The sequence below is a fragment of the Castor canadensis genome, chromosome 11 (genome assembly GCF_047511655.1).
Source record: "Castor canadensis chromosome 11, mCasCan1.hap1v2, whole genome shotgun sequence".
Classification (NCBI taxonomy): domain Eukaryota; kingdom Metazoa; phylum Chordata; class Mammalia; order Rodentia; family Castoridae; genus Castor; species Castor canadensis.
In genome coordinates this window covers 15,271,569-15,286,893 of record NC_133396.1, presented here as the reverse complement: position 1 = coordinate 15,286,893, position 15,325 = coordinate 15,271,569, and the positions used below count along the sequence as shown (strand labels likewise).

At 45.0% G+C, this 15,325-nt stretch overlaps 1 long non-coding RNA gene across 7 annotated transcripts in view; it reads right to left on the bottom strand.

Annotated features, from left to right (window-relative positions):
• Window positions 1-2,021: 2,021 nt before the first annotated feature.
• LOC109676018 (uncharacterized) overlaps window positions 2,022-15,325 on the bottom strand; it is a 183,709-nt gene continuing 170,405 nt past the window's right edge. For 6 of the 7 annotated variants that reach the window (XR_012438486.1, XR_012438487.1, XR_012438490.1 and 3 more), the window contains 2 exons: window positions 3,198-3,294; window positions 2,022-2,544 (listed from right to left, as the gene is read on the bottom strand). This is a non-coding gene — a long non-coding RNA (uncharacterized lncRNA). Of the gene's footprint in view, window positions 2,545-3,197; window positions 3,295-11,151; window positions 13,482-15,325 lie in introns of those variants that run through there. The other variant, XR_012438491.1, reaches the window with a different exon arrangement.

The following is a 15,325-nucleotide window of genomic DNA, read 5'->3' as shown; positions in this document are numbered from 1 at the left end:
TTTGGGCCCATCCTAGACTGTCATAGGACTTTTCAGGGCTTGCCACAATGTTTATTGATCACTTGGCTATTGAATATTCATCTTCCCCCGTAGACTGGAAGCTCCATGAAGGCAGGGCCCAGGTCTGGTTCAGTGCTGTATCCCCAAGGCTCAGAACTGTGATGTGCATATAGGAGGTACCAATAAATAACTCTTGGGGGGAGCTGAAGAAGTGGCTCAAATGGTAGAGTGCCTGCCTAGCAAGTGTGAGGCCCTGAGTTCAAATCCCAGTGCTGCCAAAAAATAGTATTTGGGGGGTGGCCCAAATAATGTATACACATGTAAGTAAATATAAAAATGATAAAATAAAATTAAAAAATAAAAGTAACTTTTAGGGGAGCCAGGTGCCAGTGGCTCATGTCTTGAAATCCTAGCTATATGTAGATTAAGATTGGGAGGATGGAAGTTTGAGGCCAGCCCTGACAAATGTTTCTTGCAACCCTCTCTCCAAAATAACCAGAGCAAAATGGACTGGAGATAGAGCACCTGCTTTGTAAGCACTAAGACCTGAGTTCAAATCACAGTCCTACCAAAAAAAAACTGTTAAGGGAAGGAATGGATAAATGTTCTTGAAGTACTTTTAATCTAGTGGGGAAGATTAGATACATACAATATAATAAAAAGTTTCCCATGTCATTTAGCATTAATTGTTGTTACTATCTGGAGCTGGGGACTGAACACACTGAGCTACACTCACAGCCCCTCAATATTTGTTGCTAAGATACCAACTAATGTATACTGGAAATTAAACTCCATGCCAAACTAAAGTTGCCAGGCTTAGCAAATAAAAATACAGGATGTCCAGTTAAGTCTGAATTTCAGACAAATAATGAATAAGATTTTAGCATAAGTATGTCCCATGCAATAGGAGTGTCCTGGACTTGATCTGGCAGCCCTATGTCTGCCACATTCTCTAGCTCACCTCAACCCTAGGACGGGGCTATTATTATTGACCTTTACAGATTAGGGTCCTGGGGCACAGAAGGGATAAATAACCTGCCCAAGGTCACACAGCTGAAAAGTCAGCAAACCAAGGCTAAGCCCTGGTAGTCAGAGGGCAACTTTAATCACCAAGATCTCTTGCCTCCCAGCAAGTGCCCATTAGTAGGGACACTGTGCTAGCCTCTGCCCCCAACAGAGACTTCATTTGCCATGAAGAACAATAGCGTGACTGAGATGGACAGGAAAAGGTTCCCAGAGGAGGGACGGGAGAGGGAGGTGGGACAGAGAGGGTGAGCGGAGCCTTGCTGCAGGTGGCAGCACAGGGAGAGAACCCAATGGCTCATTCCCAGCTATGACTTGACCTCTCTGACCTTGACTTTGCTCTATAAAATGGGTCTGCACAGATCTACAATCTCTTATTTAAAACCCTGGGGACCAGATACATTTTGGAGCTTGGAACGTCTAGGCATTTAGAAAGGAAATTTGGTGGCTAAAATGTATGTTGTGTAGCCCCTTGGGGCCATGGTGACACCCCGCAGCCGGGCAAGGTACATTTGGCAAAAAAGAGCATTCGCGCGCAGTGGGATTACCAAATACTAAAGTTTAGATCGCATCAGGATTTGCCCCCCTGTAAATTCTGTTTTCAGCGAAAAATAGAAATGTACTACTTTCCGCGTTCCCTTTTGGAGACGACCCCGCCCCCCGCACCCCCCCCCCCCGCACCCCTTCCCCGCGCCCAGCTCTTGGGGGGTGGAGAAGGGGGTTTTGAGGGAGCGGCTGCTTTGTGGGGGGTGAGCAGGGGACAAGGCAGAGTGTCCCCAGTCCCTGCAGCAGGCAGCAGACAGGCTGTGCGGGGTTGGCCCGCAGGGGTATGGCTGAGTCCCGCAGCGGCCGCCCGCCGCCCTGGCCGCGGTGCCGCGGTGACTCAGGGCGCAGGCAGCGCAGGAATGCGCGCTCGCGGACAGGCCTGCGGCTCTCCGGCCACGTCCCGGGTCTGCAGCCGCCGGTTGTCCCGTTTGGAAACTCCTTAGCCGCCACTAGTCAGAGTCCATTGCCTGGCCCCAGCCTAACTGCAAGGAAGGCTGGGAAGTGGGGAAGAGGACCTGGGCAATCAAAGGGCACCAAGTTGTCCACTGGACCACTCAGCGACATACCAGTGTTGGAGGAAACAGCAGAGTGGGAGGCTGGGTACCAAGATCAAACTCAGATACTTCTATTCGTTGGCTGTGTGACCTTGGAACATTACTGGGTCTCTCTGAGTTTTACTCTCCTCTACAAATTAGGCATAAAGGAAGGGTCCCTAGCTCATGAGGTTGTTTGGAAGATAAATCAGTTAATACTATGTCCAGCACAGGAAAGGCATTTGGTATAACAGGATAAAAATGCGTAGAAATGAGGAAAAGGGGAGAAACATTTCCTGCTCCCCATGCAGGAAATGGGAGTAGAATCTCCAAATGGACTGTTGGTTTAGTCCTCAGTTTGTCTGGAAAAGTGGATGATGCAAACACACGACTGAAAAATACAGCTGAGGCTGGGCAAGCAGCTCAGTGGCAGAGCGCTTACCTAACAAGGGAAAGAAAAGGAAGAAATATGCAGCTGAGACATCAGCAAACTTGTGTTAGCATGCAGCCCCACTTTGGGTAGCTGCCCCCTTCTCTGCTCCTGCCCAGGGTCTCTTGTTCTCCTCCCCTCCCCTCTAAAAGGACCATCATCACCCAGAGCCTCCTGCATGTGAGCACATCTGTCCCCTCCTCCCAGGGCACACTCATCAGAGGCTTTGGTGTGGATGGTGGGGAAAACCTTGGTCCTCAATTGAAGGAATGACAGGAAAAAGGGAGAGGAGGACATCTGTCACTTAACATAGCTCCCACTCATGTTTATGGCCAAAAGGGTACCCGAAGAACAGGTGTGGATATTGAGATCTTTGAAGAGCTTCTTGGAGGAGATCAGATGTAGGGGCATCTAGAAAGAGGGGGAGCCAGGACTGGCTGAGTGAGGTGGAGAGGAACGTCAGAGACAGAGACATTAGTGATGGGGAGGGGGAGGGGAAGAAACAATCCCTCACTTCTGAACTGTTTATGATACGAGGTCACAAGACTGGTGAAAACTCAAAAGCTTAGTGGCAGGGACACTCCCCAACATGGAGTTGTCACTGGGAAGCAGTTGCTAAGCCAGGACATTTCCCGGGCTCCCTTGGCCTCCCGACAGGTTCTTACCAATGGAATGTGAGCAGAAGTAACGCGTGTCCCAGCTGGGCCAAGCTTCTGAGAAGTGGTCGTGCCTTTCACGGAGGTCTCTTTCCGCTTCCACTAACTGGGTGCAGGAAGGGACAGTAGAGTCAGTGCATGGAGGAAAGCCACCTGCAGGCCAGGAACAGCTCTTATGAACTGGTACATGAGAAAAATCCACAGTGTATTCATGGGCTTATGTGTTACAGCAACTAGCCTGGTCTTAAAGCTTGGTAAGTGCACCTTTCTTTGAAGGGGCTTTGGGAGCACTGGGAGGGTACAGAGGGATGGAAACCCCCTTGGCACTGCCTCTCCAATAGTCCTATTGCCTAACAATGGGAAACTCTCTTTCCTTCTTCCCTCCATCTCCACCTGCACTCTTCCCAGTAAGACAGGGACAGGACCCAGCATGGGTGGTGCATAGGCTTGTCCAGTTTTCTGCTTCTTAAGATAAGAATCTTTTCTCAGAGAATGAGCAAGAAGTTTTGGCCTTTTTGAAAAATGAGAGCAGTGAGTGTATAACTAGGTGGGGCACCATGAATAAATAGGGCTGGTGGCAGTCAGAGGAAGAGAGCTGAGCCCAAGTGCTAAGCTGTGAGTTTTTTTGTTTTTTGTTTTTTTCAGTACTGAGGATCAAACCCAGGGCCTTGTGATTGCTCCCCAGCCCTGTTTTGTTTTGTTTTTGGCATATAGTCTTAGTAACTTTGCCTGGGTTGGCCTCAAACTTGTGATCCTCCTGCCTCTGCTTGCTAAATAGCTGAGATTTCAGGCATGTGCCACTGTACCCAGCAGGGCTGTAATATTTTGAGTAAGGAAAGCTGAAGAGTTTTAGCCTCCATCTCCCCACCACAGGCAGAGCCAGCTAAGAAGAGAGGCCATGAGGCCTCTAAGAGGACAGAATGTGCCACCTATTCCACTAGACCAGAGGGCTGTGCTCATCCCAGACCATGGTGGCAGCAGCTTCCACCAGAGTTGAAAGCTCTGGGTAACAGAAGCTCTGACCCAAGACCCTCAGCATTGCCCTGTCTTCCCCTTCCCCTTCCAGGAAGGCAAGTTTGAGGAAAGGGATAGAGAGGAAGTAAGGATTCCATACTGCTATGTAGCTAGCCTCCCTCTTCTTTCCTACCTTCTAGGACCTTCCACTACTCCTTCCCCACACCTAGGATATCCTGATGGACTGTCCCACTGTTTTGGTGTTCAGCTCTGCTGCAAGCAATAAAAAACAAGATTTGTAAAATTTCCATTTACAGTAGCACTTTTCTTTTCAAAAAATGAAATACTTAGGAATAAATTTCACAAAAAGATGTGTATGACCTCTACACTGAAGACCATGGAGAATTGCTGAGTGATGTTCAATAAACCATAAACTGAACCAGCATGGTGATACACACCTGTAATCCTAGCATGCAGATGGATGAGGCAGGAGACTCAAGAGTTCCAGGCCAGTCTAGGCTACACAGCAAAACTGTCTCAAAAAAAAAATGAATGAATGAATGAAAGAAAGGTAAGAAAAGAAGGAAGAGAGGGAGGAAGAGAGAGAGAAAGGGGAAGGGAAGGGAAGGGAAGGGAAGGGAAACTTAAGCCAATGGAGTGGAGAGGTAAGTTCAGAGACTGGAAGACAGACAGTCTCACTGAGAAGACATTTCTCTCCAAAACCATCTCTAGATTCAACTCAATTCCTTTAAAAAAGGTATGTGAACAGAAACATAGTAATTATACGTATTTATGGGGTACAGTGTGACATTTCAGCACACCTATACAATGTGCAATGATCAGACTGACACAATTAGCATATCTATCACCTAAGATAGTTATCATTTCTTTGTATTGGGAACATTCAAGATCTTTTCTACTGTTTTGAAATATTTAATTAATTAATTGTTGTCAGACATAATCGCCCCACAGTGCAAGAGAATATTAGAAGCTATTTCAAATTGATTTCAGTCATAGTCCTAGTAGACTCTTTTACTGGAATGGACATGCTGATCCTAACATTTTAATAGCAATGCAGAGGACTGGGGTTATCCAAAGAATCTTGAAATAAAAGAACAGAACTGGAGGATTTGCCCTACCTGACTTTGTGACTTATTATAAAACCAAAGGAGCCAAGACCTTTTAGCACTTGCATAAGGATAAGCAGATTGATGGGACAGACTAGAAAACCCAGAAATAGACCCACACTCCAGTAATCATTTGATTTTTTTAAAGTCACCGGAGCCATCCAAGAAGAAAAGGGAAGCCTATTCAACCATCAGTGTCAGAACAAGTGAAAAAAATAAATGTCAGCCCCTCTTCCTTCACACCTTTCATAAACATTGATTTTAAACGCATCATAGAGACCAACTAAAAGCTAAAACTGTACATTTTCTTGTCTTTTAAAGCATAAATTTTCTAGAGGAGAATATTTTTGGGGCTTCAGGTAAGCAAAGGTATTTTAAGATCGACCACAGAAACTAACTATTTTTTAAGATTGATAAATTAGGTAGTTTAAAAGGAAACCAGGCCTAAATTTTTAGGTTACCTTATTTCACCACCACTTGTTGTAGTATGGAGTTTTAGGTTCTTTCCAGACTGTAATTTTTTCTTTTTTTCTGGCCTACTCTGGAGTAATTTTGCTTCAGCACACCACCAATGGAGCCATTGAAAACCTTTAATCCAATCTTGACCCTGGAGTCTTTTCAGATGGCCTACAAAGAAACTTCCCCAAGAGAGTCAGCGAGTTCTCATCCAGAAACCTTGATAAGGGACCTTTATAACTTGACCCCCGACCCTCCTTCTAGGTTCCCTTCCCCTCTACTAGAAGGTCCAGCCCAAATGCCCAACAGAGGCGAAAGGGTCCTACAGGAGACCAGAGGTGACACTCCCTACAGGCAGAGAGGGGTCCAGACCTTGTTACCCTCAAGGAGAGAATGCATGGCCAAGTCAAGGGCTCTCATAGGCGATAGATACTCCTGGCTTGGAAGAGAAAAGCTGAGATGCCGTTAGAGTTCAGAGTAAACCATCCAGTGCGCTGTCTGGATGCACGCAGTCCCTGTGTGTACTGAGGCTGGCATCCTTCTGAGGATGCTAGAGTAGGGAGTGATTATGACAGAGCATGTAATCAGTTTAGGCTTACTTTTTTTCTTCTTCTTTGTTTTTGGTGGGACTTGGGAACTTGAATTTAGGCAAAAATCTTATACTGTTTTCCTGTGGGTAATCTAATGTGGCGTGTTGAAAACCATGTCACTAATTTTGGAAAACCGATGTATATTATGTGACCTTGTGACTCTCTTGTGTCTTTTACTTTCACTTTTTTGTGATCTTCCTACCTCTATCATTAACTTAAAGGGTTCTGTGTAATTTGTATAGGAATGCTTTATAATACTTTCGTTCTACATTTTGACTTGACCCAAAGAAGCACTGATAGGTCTCAAATCTTTGTTTTAGAAGCCCCCAGTCTATGAAATGAAATATAACCTGAAGGGATGTGAAGAGAACGTAGGGTAGTCTGGTTAGAGTATAATAATTAGGGTAAGTAACTATATTTTCTCATTTTCAAATATTTGGGTTGCCATAAAAGGAATTTCTGATGTTATTTTAATTTTCATTATGAAATAAATGTGTATATAAAGGAAAAAATGTTGATAAATTAGACTTCATCTAAATAAGAGATTTTCTGTGCATCAAAGACACCATGAAAACTACACATGTGTTGTCCTTGTTCTCTCTCTACAGACGACACACTTTCAGTCTGTTGAAAGCATCTTCCTTCCTAATAAACTTTGCTATCATTTTCACTACATTTCCACGTCTTGCCTGAATTCTTCTCTCACTGGTTGCAAAGACTGAGATAGATAGCTGTGCTGACTTTTCTGGTAACATTTTGGTGCCATGACTCCGTCTGATCTCAGATCTAATACGTTTTGACTTTAGATCACTTTATACCTTGACTCAGATCACCTATATCTAAGCATGGCTCTTCCCCCTAAACACAGCTACAGCTGGTTACAATCTCCAAAGGATATACTCCCCCTAGTGGGCTCCCCTAAACTATCTATGACCTGATGTCCCCATCAATAGACAACAAGGACAAGAGATTTTGACCTAGGCCTATGCCCCATACCAGCAGAAAATAGCCTCTGACTTCCTGTTATGAGTATTATGTTTGATTTGCACTAAGCATACTGAAAATTATATAAAAATATAACACACTGTAAAACCTATATGAAAATAATATTGTGTGCACTTAGAAGCACTATGATGTAAACACATACCATTTGGTGCCTGATATGCAGATCAGCTAACCCTAAACTGGTGCTGATATGCAAATGAAACAACCCTAAGCTGGCTCTGATAAACCACTCCTCTACAAATACTTAAACTCCACTCCCCACGAGACCATCGCCACTTCCTCCCAATTGACAAGTTGGTCCAGAGCAAACCTGCACAAGGTGGACCCAGACTCTCAGCACAGGTCCGTTAGTTTCCCTGGGCATCCTTATGGAGACTGAGAACTATCCAGGACCGCTTTGGAGCCAGCCGCTAGCAGACTAAGATCACGTCAAAAGGTGAGCACAGCTTGGGGAAGGCTGAGGCGCTGTCGGGTGTTAGGTCGTAACTCCCTGCAATAAAGTGTGTATATGAGCAACTTAGTTCCTGCCTAAGTTAATTTATTTAGCGCCTGACTGATGGTCAACTTACACCATCACCTTCTCTGGGCACTTCCCACTCCCTAAAAGATTTCAGGGTTTCTTAGTCCTTGAGTGGGGAATATTAGGTAGCAGTTAGCCAAGAGTGATGGGGATATGCTAAGAAAATGTATAATGGAGACTTCTTCAAGATGGTCAAGAGAAAAACAGTCTCTGTTAAGATTAAAATAGACCACCAAGGTTATGGGATGAGTTTTTTGGGGGGGAAGGGTTGGGACTGGGGTTTGAACTCAGGGTGGGTTTCATGCTTACAAAGCAGGCACTGTATCACTTGAGTCACACCTCCCATCCCTTTTGTTTTGGTTATTTTGGAGGTAGGACCTCATGAACTATTTGCCTGGGTTGGCCTTGAACCATGCAATCCTCCAAATCTCAGCTTCCCAAGTAGCTAAAATAACAGGGATGAGCCACCTCTGCCCTGCAAAAAATCTATCCCTGCACATTTTCTTTTCGCAGTACAAGGGTTTAAACTCAGGGCCTTATGCTATACCAGGCAGGTGCTCTACCACTTGAGCCATGACTCCAGCCCTCAAAGTGTTTTTGAGTCATCTACCTTAAGGTGGGTTGATATCAGTTCCTGAAACAAAAGATCTCTACTTAACAAAACAAAGACCCAGCCTTTTAACTGTATCCTAGGGGTTAAGTGGACCCAGTAATAGTTGGTGCATTGCAATCTGTAGACGTACCCTAGCCTTGTAACCTGGGGAGGGACTTAAAACTCTAAGCCTTTCCACCTCAATAAAAACTAGTGCTAGGGTTAAAAATAATTGCTCTTTTTCTCTCTCTAGATAGGACCCACTTTCAATCTATTCCTTTTTATTAATTAATTAATTAATTTAGGTTCTGGGTCTTGAATTCAGGGCCTACACCTTGAGCCACTCCACTAGCACTTTTTTGTGATGGGTTTTTTTGAGATAGAATCCTGCAAACTACTTGCCTCTGGCTGGTTTTGAACTTCCATCCTCCTGATCTCTGCCTCCTGAGTAGACAGAATTACAGCCACCAACCCCTGTCTATTCCTTTCTTAATAAACTTTATTATCTCTTTCACTATCCCCTCCAAAAAGAAGAAAAAGTTAGACAAACTTCAGTCTGAAAGAAAACCTTTGCAAAACAGGGTAACTTGTATGCATAATACATAAAGAACTATAACTCAACAAAAAAAATAAAATAACTCCATTTTTAAAATAGGCAAAATATTTGAATAGAAATTTCACAAAGTGAGATACACAGATGGACAAGAAGCAAATGAAAAAGTGCTCAACACCATTATTCATCAGGGAATGTAAAATAAAACTGCAATGAGACATCAACATACGCCCACCAGAATAGATGAAATGAACAATTGACAACATGAGATGTCGTCAGGGCTGTGGAGCAACAGGAATGCTCACACACTGCTGGTAAGAATGGTACAACACCTGGGTAAAGATCTGGTAGCTTCTTACATAATTAAAATGAGTAATTTCATGTTTAGGTATTCATCTAGGAAAAATACAAACGTATGTCCACAAAAAGACTCACAAAAGAATGTTCATACCTGCTTTATTCATAACCACTAGAAACTAGAAACTGTGACTATCTACAGACAAATAAATAAGTCTTCTGATATAATCATATAATGAAATATTGCTCAGCAATAAAAAAGGACTTAACTACACAGCAACATGAATGAATCTCATGTTACAAAGAGTGAGAGAAGCTAGACACAGAGAGTACTCACAACATGATTCAATTTGGGTGAAGTCCTAAAAGAAGCAGAACTCATTTGTGTTGAAAAAAATCAGAATGAATGGTAAGCAGCACAAGGGGACTTTCTGGGATGATAGTGTTTTATATCTTGATAGAGGTTTGAGCTACACACGTACAGTCATTTGTCAAAACTCACTTAATGTATAAATAAGAAATAAGATCTGTGTGCTTCCTGCAGTAATTTTTTACTTGAAAGATGATAAACAGATGGTGCTAAGGGTGTGACTCAGTGATAGGGAGCACTTGCCTAGCATGTATGAGGCCCTGGGTTTGATCCCCAGCACCACACCAAAAAAGATAAATAGATATTAAACTCCAGTTAATTATATGTATCCTGAAGTGTTTAGGGATAAAATATACTGACATCTACAACTTTCTTTGAAATGATTTAAAAAAAAAGATGAAGGGAGGAAAGGAGGGAGGAAGGAAGGGAGGATGGATGAGTGGTTAGAGGGGTAGAGGAATGGATGGGTGGGTAGAGGGATGGTTAGGTGGAGGGGTAGATGGATGGATGGAGAGAGAAAGATGTACAGATATGTGATTAAGCAAAGAGAGCAAATGTTAATGTTAGAATCCAGTTGGTGGGTATATTAATGTCCACTGTATAATTCTTTCTAATTTTCTATATGTGAAATTTTTCATACAGAATGTCTTGGATCAAAGGCAAAACACACAGCACAGTCTGGACTATTTTTCCTCAGTGATTTCTATCACTGAGGGTCAGGTGTTGTGGCTCATGTCTGTAATCCCAGCTATTTGGGAGGCAGAGATGGAGAGGACCACAGCTCCAGGCAGCCCAAGCAAAGTCAGCAGGTCCCATCTCAGCCAGTCATCTGGGTGAGGTGGCACATGCCTGTCATTCTAGCTATGGGAGGCATAGGAAGGAGAATCATGGTCCAAGGCTGGCCCTGAGCAAAAATGCCAGACTCTATCTAGAAAATAAGTAAGGCAAAAAAGGCTGGGGGCCTGGCTCAAGTGGTAGAGCGCCTGCCTAGCAAACTCGAGGCCCTGAGTTCAAACACCAAAAATAAAATAAAATGAGAGAGAGAGAGCGAGAGAGAGAGAGCGATCATTGAGACCACCATTCCCACATCCTTGTTCATCAGAAGACATGCCTGTTAATCCTTAATCTGTTATCACCCAGACATTGGTCCAATCCCACCCCTCCCTCTGGGCTCTCTGAATCTCCTACTCTACTGCTCTCTCATCCTTTTCCAGTAATTTCCTCCCACCTCCTAGCCCTACTGGAAACCAAGCTTCCACTGAGATGATGCCTTCTGCTGCTAGTGCCTTGGAGCCAGGAGGTGGGACTGGGCAGGGCTTCCATTGCGCCCCATTGTGCTGCCCAATGGAAGCTACTTCTAAAGCTCTAGCTCCAACCAGCTAAGCCACTCTGTACCTCCCCCATTGCATCCACCCACCTCCTGACCAGCCTCCAGGCTCATTGTGACCTTTGGCTCCTGGCACAGTCTCCGCTCCACCCCACAAGCTGTCAACATTCTTGTGACCTCACCTCAATACTCTGGCTTCTTGGTTACTTGACTTCCTTATCTCCAGAGAAGTTTCCTGCGCTCCAAGTCTACCATCCACCCACACAGCACGTCTGATGTTTTGTACCTTTTTTTTGGTGGTACCTGGAATTGAACTCAGGGCATCGTGCTTGCTAGGCAAGCGCTTTACCACTTGAACCACATCCCAGTCCCACACTTGGACACCATCTCCCTTCCCTCCAGCTCTGTGACCCTCATTCTCCCACCGTGCTAATTGTGGAACACTCCAATCGGGTTACCCCCACTTTTCCACAACCCCTCCTTCCTTTTTAGATCATTGAGGGTCTTGCTATGTAGCCCAGATTGGCCTTGAACTTGACTGCTTCCCGAGTGCTGAGATTAGAGACAGGCACCACCGTTCCCAGCCCCCTCCTCTTGTTCTCTTCCTTCCATCTCACCCAAGTGTCCTACTTTCTTGACTGCTTTTGTTTTCTCTGTCACCTTCCAACATCAATGAATTTTATTCTTCCTCTTCGTTGACTCTGTCCACCCAGTAGGCTGTATGCTCCATGAAGATCAATGTTTTTGTCTGCTTTAGTCACTGCTGTAACCTCAGTTCCTAGAGCAGTGCCATGGCATGCAGTAGTCACTCAATAGATGCTGTGGGGGAGAGAAAAAGTGGGGGGAAGAAGGTAAGAAAGGGAAGGAAAGAAGAAGGGAAGGAAGAAGGAAGGAAAGAAGAGAGGGGAGGAGAGAGGGAAGGAGGAAAGAGGGTGAGAGAGGAAGTGAGAAGTACAAAAGGAAGAAGGAAGAGGAAGGAAGGGAGGGAGGAAGGAAGAAGGAAGGGACAAAGGATGAGAAAGGAAGGAAGGAAGAGAGGAAGGAAGGGAGGGAGAAAGGAGGAGGGAGGGAGGAAGACAACTTCAGTAGAATAGAAGCCCTCCCTCAGGAAAGGCCTCATCTTCCCTCAGTCCCCTCTGTACCATGCTCTTCTGGTGACAGTGGAAAGTGCTCCTCTCCTCTCTGAGACCATGGGTGCCATGCATCTTCCTCACACCATTTAAGAATAACTTGAACTCTTAAGATGTCCTGCCTTCTGGATCATCAGCAGTTTTTCTCTGAATTAGATCACTTCACTTGCCTCTGTCTTAGCTTGTAAAATCCCCCTCTTGTCCCCATATGGACCTCCAACTAATGTGCCATTTCTTTGCTCCCTCTCCTCAATTCCTACTCATTCTTCAACCCTCTTCAGCAGCCATCTTGGCCCAGAAAGGGATCCTTAGTATGAGACCTCATGTGCTGGGACAACACAGAGAACCTTAAAGAGCCAGTGGTGCACACCTGTAATCCCCTCCGGAAGTGGAGGCAGGAAGATCACCTTTGTAAGAACCTCTGTAAATGCCACAGTGTACCCTCACCCAGCATAACAATAAAGGGGAAAAAAAGAAAAAAACCAAATCCATGTTGAGGTTTAACATGTAAGCAACCGTGTTTAGAGGCAAGGCTGTTAGTAGGTATTTAGCCCAGGAGAGCTCTACCTTCATGGATAGGGTTAGTGACCTTATAAGAGGATTAAAAGGAGTTTGGCCCCTTTTTGCCTTGCCACCATGTGAGGACACAGCAGTCACTCCTGCCAACAGGTGAAGATAGCAACACGGAGCCTTCTTTGGAGCAGGGAGCAAGTCCTCACCAGACGTGCAGTCGGCTGACACCTTGCTCTTGGACTTCCCAACCAATTGTTAGAAATAAATTTCTGTTGTTTATAAATTACTCAGTCTATTTGTGTTATAGCAGCAGGAATAGATGAAAACATTTCCTCTTCTTCCATTTTTATTGTTAAAGACCTCTTGTTGCATGCAGTCCTAGAGTTCACCCTTACCAACACAAAATTGGAGAGACTGAGGTCCTGACCTGGATCTAGTTTCACGAATAAGTGCTGACACTTAGCTCTGTTATGAAGGCTCATGATATAACAGACAAGAATCTGACCCATCCTTTTTTCCTTCTGATAGAGTAAGACTGTTCTGAAGAGACTTCAGATATCACCAATGCCATCTTACTATTGTGGATTTTGGTCACTTATCAAAGAAGTTCCTTTGTTTTTGCAATATTCCTAACAAGGCTTTGATAGTTACAAATAAAGGGTAAGTCAGATGATTATCAGAATCTTTAACATGTAAGAGGTGTGCCGACAGGCCAGTAGGCCTGTTTGAGGGTGGGGCAGAAGTCCAGCATCCTTGACACAAGCTGCAAGTGCCCAGCAAATGGTCAGTCATAGCGGCTAACGGGGTCGAGATCATCAGCGCTCCTGCCGGGTCTCGCGGGTGGTCAATGAAGTCTCACCTGGGGAAGAAAAGAACGCTCTGTCTGCATCAGGCTCGACTGGCTTCTCAATCCTTGGACTGAAGCAACAGGATAGCAATTTAGAGATGGCTGATCTAAACCACATCAAGGCCAGCTGCCGAGCAGGTGCAGAGACACCAAATTCTAGAAACCTCTTACATGGTTCCCACCAGCAACGAGCTTCCGTCTTTATACCAGTGCCATCTGAATGAGCCCTGTAAAAAGTGCAGCACATAAAACGGCAGGAGTTTCCACGTGGACTAACTCGTGGGGTGGTGGCAAAAAAGGGTGGTAGCAGAGGTAGCCATGCCCAGAGCGCTGCTGAGTCCCTGGTCCAGAAATTCCTCTCTGCTTCTCCTCCCAGCTCTGGCTCACCAGCAACCATTTCCATCAATCTGCTTAATATTGCTATTCCATCCTACTGTGTGACACGCCCTGTGCTAAGCACTTCCACACTGACCGTGTGCACTGCTCACGATTCTAGGACACAAGCACCATCCCTTTTCTCACATGTAGAAACTGAGGCTCCCTGAAGTTAAACATCTTGCCAAGGTCACACAGCTGTTATGAGGTCAAGCTAGAATTCAGACGTAGGCATGTGTACTCTAGAATCTGCTCCCTGGATCCCTCACCCCTGTACCCTTGTTCAAAGTGTGGTCCCCAGGTCAGGGACAATGGAAGCAGGTGTAGGTATCAGATATCACCTGGGAGCTTGCTAGAATGCACAATGTTCAGGTTCATCCATAGAAGTAGAGAGAATAGTGGTCACCAGAAGCTGTCGAGGTGAGTAGGGAGGTGGAGATAAGGAGTTTGGTCAGTGGGGACAAAGTGACAGGAGAAATAGGCTTGTGTGTCCTATTGCACAGGATGGTTAATAATACTGCATTGAATATTTCAAAATAGCTAGAAGAGATTTTGAATGTTCTCTCCACTAAGAAATGATAAATGGCCAGGGACTAGTGGCTCATGCCTGTAATCTTAGCTACTTATGAGGCTGAGATTAGGTGAATCATGGTTCAAGGCCAGCCCAGGCAAATAGTTCTCAAGACCCATCTCCAACATAACTAGAGCAAAATGTGGCTCAAGAGTCAGAGCACCTGCTTTGCAAGAGTAAAGCTCTGAGTTTAAACCCCAGTCCCACCAAAAAAAAGAAAGAAAAGAAAATGTATGAGGTGATGGATCCATCGCCTAAATGCCTTGATTTGATTGTTACACAAGTATGTGTGTATCAAAGCATCACACAGTGCCTCATAAAACATGTATAATTATTACGTGTCAACCAAAAGCAAAATAAAAATTTTAAATAAGCAGGGCACCATGGCTCACACCTGTGATCCTAGCTACTCAGGAAGCAGAGATCAAGAGTATTATGGTTCAAAGCCAGCCCGGGCAAATAGTTCACGAGACCCTATCTCCAAAAAACCCTTCACAAAAAAGGGCTGGTAGAGTGGCTCAAGGTGTAGGCCTGAGTTCAAACCCCACTATGCCCCCCCAAAAAATAAATAAATAGGAATGCCAGTCTCTCTGCCATGCCAGAAGACAGTCTGATTCCTGTGTTTATTAAAGCTGCAGTGAGACCAGGGTACCCACGCCTGCTTCCAGCTGCTGTGCCTCTGTTCCCCACAATTCCCAATCCATGTCCACAGCCTGGAAGCTAAGTGCTGGAGCCAGTGGGGACTAGGGAACGCTCAAGGGGTGGGGATGGGACAGATGAGCAGCTATAGGACAAGGCCAGTGCCCCAGCAGCAGTAGGGTCCATGGGGTGTTAAGCCACTGTCCATTATTTCTGCAAAGTGAGAAATGACTTGTATTACTGCTTCCTGAGCCTGGCAATGTTTCATGAT